This window comes from Ciconia boyciana, chromosome 9 (genome assembly GCF_034638445.1).
Source record: "Ciconia boyciana chromosome 9, ASM3463844v1, whole genome shotgun sequence".
In the NCBI taxonomy this organism is placed as follows: domain Eukaryota; kingdom Metazoa; phylum Chordata; class Aves; order Ciconiiformes; family Ciconiidae; genus Ciconia; species Ciconia boyciana.
Window position 1 is genome coordinate 23,983,338 of NC_132942.1, and position 6,057 is coordinate 23,989,394.

The window sequence follows — 6,057 nt, forward strand, 5'->3', positions numbered from 1 at the left end:
AGTCATTCATGTATCTGCCTGGTTGATGGCCCCACAACTTTTCCCTGCACCTCTGATGTCCCAGCTGGGCTTAGCATCTTAACCTGTGTGTGGGTGACAGCAGTCCCCTCTCTGTAGGTCTCTATGGACTGCCTTCCCTGAGGGGTAGGGGATAGACCACCTTCTCCAGGAGGTACGTAACTCCAGCCTGGTTTCTGTGCTGCAGCAGAGCGAGCACCACAGGGAGGAGGCCAGTCTGGCTGTGCACCATGCTGCAGGAAGGCTGCTGCGCCCTTTGGGGTGAGTGGAGCTGGGTTTCCTGGTCTGTCATGTGTCCAAGGAAAGAAAGGTCCAGCATGTCCCAAGGTGTCAGGTTCTGAGCACAAGCTGGGAAGGAAAGGGATGTCCTACACTGCTAGCAGTTTGCTGGGACATGACCCTCTCCCAGAGCACAGGGCTCACCCTCAGGTTCACCGCTTAGTTGTCCTCCCCTTCCCAGGCTGTGCTCACCTGCCCATTGTCCTACTGACAATGGCCCGTAAGCCCCAAATTCCCCTGCCACACACACAGTCACCCACCTGAGAAGGGTCTGCCTCCAGAGACCCCGACAACCAGTGCAGAGCCCCATATGCTGCTGAGCTGTACTGGTTCTGTCCTGCCCTGCAGGCTTCTCTGCAAGGAGCAGGAGCCCATGCTTTTTGTTGGAGGCCACCAGGATGTCCTGGGGACCCTGATTTGGGAGGTAGGGAAGACATCCTTCTGCTCCCTTCAGCTGAGACATGGAACATTTTCTCCACTATATCAAGTGCTGGAGGAGGCAGAATAAATCAAGGCTGCAAAATGTGCAATGCCTTGTCCGTGCATTGGGGTAGCTGGGTGCTGAGCGAAGAGCCAGGCCCCAGCAGGATGGGCTCCCAGCGCTGCCAGCGTTAGACTTTGATCTCCTGAACCTCTCATGGGTGGCAGGCAGGATTGTGTATGCCACATGGTGTTTGATTTTGTCTGGGTTCTGTGTTTTCACCACAACCATATTAAAGGAGGACTGTTGAAGATGCATATTGGGCACCCAAGAGTGAAAATGGTGAGACTGACATGGTTTTAGCTCCTGGGAGAACTGCTCTCTGCCCCAGATCAGTTCCCAGCAAGGATGAACCTTTGCAAGTGCAGTTGAGCATCTCAGCTGAGCTGCTTCATGCCAGGAGGGCCTTTTGCAGATGCCACTTTGCAATATATTCGTGCCCTGAAAACCCCGGCTTTGGGTGCTGTGTGGTATCCCACAAAGTTGTGGAAATTTTCCATGGCAGGCAGTTGGTACCCTTCCAGGATGGTCACAGCAGGGGCAGGCACAGCAGGCGCAGGCACAGCCGGCGCAGGCACAGCCTGGGCTCACTCCTTCCCCACCTCATTTCTGTCCTTTTGGGACCCTAATGCTGATACCTGTGGGTTCAGGTGCCGTGGGTATTTCTGCTGCCCAGGCAAGGCTGACGGCTGCTGCACTGGGTGAGGAAGCTCCATAGCAGACCTGTGGCAGTAACCAAAAAGAAGGAGTCACATTAGAGTACCGCCGCAGAGGCCACCATGCAGGCAGAGCGGTCCTGGACACCACACCAGAGGATTGCAGTGACCGTGAGCGAAGCCCTTGCTACAGCCCAAGGCCATCAGAGAGCTGGGTAAGGTGACAGCAGAAGTCCTGATGCCTTCAGCTCCCCATCGCTGCAGAAGCATTGAGGTCTGGCATCCCTGAGCAACTTCTCCAGCACTAAAAGTTTTTTTGCCAGGGCACGAACTCTCCCATCAGCAGGAGGCAGCACCCTGGACTGGCCATTCCCACAACGAGCTGCTGCGGCTTTTCATCAGGAACAAGCAATGCCTTTGCAGGATGGTGACAGCTTTCCGGAGTAATTTAAAATCATAAATCCCAGTCCCTGGCCACTTGCCAGCGGCTGTGCCAGGCCTCGCAGCGCGTTCCTCTCTCAGCCTTGGCGTGGGACGTACGCCCTGCTTGCTTTCATCTTTGGGTGTGACTCAAGTTTCTTAGTTTTCTCTTTGAAGTCAAGGGGACCTTCCTTTGGGAAACCATTTTTGGTGAGTCTGTTCCTGGACTCTGTTTTTGACACGTCCTGAGAGCATCTCAAGGGGCTGCCTTGAATTGCAGGAGGGAAGAAGGAAGGTCCTATCAGAGGAGGGTGCATTTTCCCCCTCCTCTCTGCCCTGTGCTGTGCATTGCGGCTGGGACCCCAGCTCAAGCAGTGGACCCCCCTCAGCTCTGTGCGCCGCTGGCACACCCGACATGCACACATGCACGCCACAATTGTGCTGCTCATCAGCCACAGCTAAGCCCCATTAATGCCTTGTGGACATGCTGTTGCTGGGGTTACCGTATACATATTGCACAACCTCCGAAACACTTCCCTCTGTTTTGTAGCAACTTGTGCTAGAAAAGCAGCGTTCCCGCATAACCTCATCCCACCCCAGATGCAGCCAAGCCAGCGACTCATTCCTGAAACAAGATGACTCTGGGGAGCCTGTGGTGCCCAGCCCCGGGGGAGGCAAGAGGCAAAGAGGACAGAGGGTGAGTGCAGAGGGTGCTCTGAGGTTGTGCTTGTGCTCCTGTGCAAGCTCTGAGCTGCACCCTGGAACAGTCACAGCACTCCAGGGCTCTGTGTGAAGGTAGGGAGACAGGCATGGTCCTAGCAGGGACAAGCCCCACATCCGAAGCCGTGTCTCAGAGACACTGAGCTGTGAGCCTCAGCATGTCTCAGGTAAGTGCTGGAGTTATGCGGCTCATTAAGCTCCCCAGGGCAGGAGACAGCCTGGGAGCATCCTGACCTTTACTGGAAATCGCAAGAAGGGAAAGGTGCCCAGGGAGCTGAGAAATGAACCGTGTCCATGCTCCTCCACCACATCACAGGACCTGTGCAACCTCCTCCTCAGCTCCTGCCTGTGCCACAGGCTCCAGACCAAGTCGCAGCCTCCTCCTGGGCTTCCTTTTCCGGGCTGCATGAGGAACAGCAGGAGCCAGCCAAGGACGTGCTCTGTCCCAACAGGGCTGTCATGGTGACAACAAATGCACAACAAACCCTGGCCCTTAGGAACTGAAACCCGACCTGCTCAACCCAACCCCATGGGGCAACTTGCCAGCCCTGGCTTGGTGCTCCCTGCTCACCCAGCTCTCCCCATGTGCCACCTCTTGGCTCTTCGGGCTCTGCAGCCCCCAGGGCCAGTTGGAGCTCCAGCATAAGAGCTGCTGATGTGCCCAGCCCCAGCTCAGCTCCTGCCTGTTGCCAGCTCAGTGAATCTGGGCTCTTGTGCTGCCTGCTGCTGCCAAGCCCTGCCAGAGCTGCTGCAGGGTGGATGCTCCAGCCAGCATTACCTGGGCTCCTCTCCGGAGCTGTCAGCTGGAAGCAGAGCCAAAGACACCTGCTTCAGTGAGGAGTTGCAGGGCAAGCTACGGACAAGGCTGTACCTTCAGCAAGGTAGGCTGTACCTACCTTAACCACACTCCTCTGTATGGCAAGCTCAGTTACTGCCCTCTCCTTAAAGCAGAGAGCAAGTGAGCAGCTCTTCCCCACTTCTGCGGGGTGGGACGACAGCCCTAGGTCCTTGCTGGCCTGCGTGGAGGCTGGTTTAAACTCCCACTTCACAGACAGACACTGTAACCTCTGACCCTCTGCACTTTGGGACCTGCTTTCATATTTTATGAAGAGCTGGAAGCGTGTGTGTTCAGGACAGAGTCCTCCTGGTGCCACCTCCTCCATGCAGCACCCAGGCTCTCTGGCTGTACCTGAGCTCTACTAGGACAAGCCAGATGGAGGAGAAACACTGGCTGGTGAGGTCTGCTGGGACTCTGGCATCAGGCTGGTCCAGCCCTACTAGATGAACCTCCACACCTGTCCTGCCCACCCTTGACTGTCCCCTCCAGGATGTCCTTTCCACCTGGCAGCCATGGGTTGAGACCCTGCCTCTGGCTGGGCTGTGAAACAGCAGCTCCTGCCAACGGAAGGATCACAAGGCTGGTTGGGGGACATGACAAAGTGGGGTCCTTCATGTGGCTGTGACCATCTGGGGCTACCCAAAGTGGCCAAGTGCTATGGCATGCCTGCACCCTCTGACATCAGCCCTGGCACTCACTTCTGAGGTGGGAGGCAAGTTAGTGATCCCAAATCACAGACTCTCAGAGTTGGCTGGTGGTCACCTCTGGAGATCTCCAGACCCTGGTCCAAGCCAGGATCAGTATGAGCAGGCTGCTCAGGGCTTTGTCCAGTCAAGAGTTGGCAGCAAGGTCCCAGCAGAGAACACGTGCCCCTCAGCCAAGAGGGGGAGATTGTCAGAGGGGCTGTACCCCAAAACAAAGGGCTCGGGGTGCAAGAGCAGAACTGATACCCCTGGGGCAGCTCAGCCATGGGGACACCTGTGTTCATCCTTGCCCTGCAGGTCCTGTGCACAGGGACCAGGGCAGACAGAGACCTTAGGGTGCCAAAGGCTGCCTGTGTTGTTCAAGCAGCTGCCCAGCTCCCCAGGCTGCTGATTCACCTGCAGGGACCTGCATGGCAGTAGCAAACCGCACACTGCATCCCCTTGGTGCGAACAACTCCTGGTGATGCTGTGGCCGGCTGTGCACAATGCCCTGCGCCCACCGGAGTGAGGCCGGGGAGTACCAGGGGAGCGCCAAGGTCAGAGCTGGCTCTGGGCGAACAGCTGAGGTGGGGCCATGAGTAAGTGAGTGGGTTGTGTCGGGACTCCATGGCAACCACAATATTTGGGTGCTGCTTCACAGCACCCGCTGGGAGCCCCACGTGTGGTTGGGCTCTGAGTGAGGAAAGCCAGCAGCCACGATGGGCAGCGCTGGCATGTGGCTGGCTGCCCCCAGGGTTGTTCCAAGGGTGTCCCACTGGGCCGTGCAGAGGGAACAGGTGCTCGCCATGGTGCCTGTCACGCCAGGACGGTTGGCATTCGTCCCCACAGCCTGGGCAGTGGCGTTTGGTCCATGATGTCACCCACCGAGAGGGGCCGGTTCCTCTGGGGAGGGGCACGCTGTCTGCGTGGTGCAGGGGACAGGGCTGCGAGGCAGAGCACGGGGGGGCTGCCGGGGGGGAGCCTGCGGTGGAAGGGTGGTGGAGGAACCTCGTAGGGTGATGGAGGGACCTTGTGGGGTGCCGGTAGGGCCTCGTGGGGTGGTGGAGGGGCTTCGTGGGGTGGCGGCGGGCGTCGCAGAGGTGGTCCGTGACGGCTGCCCGGGCTCCGTCTCCCCGCCTCGAGGGCGCTCCCCGGCCGTGCCGCGGCCCGGGGGAGGCGGGAGGGGGCGGCCCGCGGCCCCTCCCGTCGCCATGGCGGCGCCTTAAACAGGCGGCGGCGGCCGCCCCCCCCGCCTCAGAGCGCGACGCCGGGAGGTGAGTGACTGAGCGCGGCCGCCGCGGAGCCGGGAGCCCCCGCCCCGGGGCGCGGCGGCAGCGGGACCCCCGGCCCCCCGGCTCCGGCCGCTGCCCGTCCCGGGGCCAGTGCACGGGGGGCGGGGGGGACCGCCGCTGCCCCGGAACCTCCCAGCCGCCGGCGGCGACCCCCGGGCGGCGAGGGTCCCGGCTCCGTGCTGCGGGGCCGTGCGGTGCGGTGCGGGGCCGCCCCTCCGGGGCCCTGTTGGCCTCGGGGCTCGTCAGAAGCTGCCACCAGCCCTCAGCCCGGCGGCGGGTGCCCCGCGGGAGCTCGGGGACAGGCGGGGACCAGCGGCTGCCCCGCCCCGCCGCTCCTCCCTAGCGACGGTCGCCAGGCAACGCCGCTCCTCCCTAGCAACGGTCGCCAGGCAGCGCGACGGCCGGCGGCGCCGCAGCCGAGCCCCCTGCTCCTTCGTGCCCGCTCTCCGGCTCCCGTCAAGGCCCCGGGGGGGCCTATCCCGGCCTCCCCCGCCCGGGCACAGGGCGAGGTACCCGCTCTGCGCCTCGGGCTGCCGGGGCCGCACTCGGGCACCGCTTGGCCCAGCCCCGGCTGAGATGCTGTGGTTGCCCAGCACGTGGCAAGGATGCTGAGCTGGCAGGGCGAGGCTGGCGAGGCAACAGGAGGCGGGGAGCCGGGATGGGGCAGTGG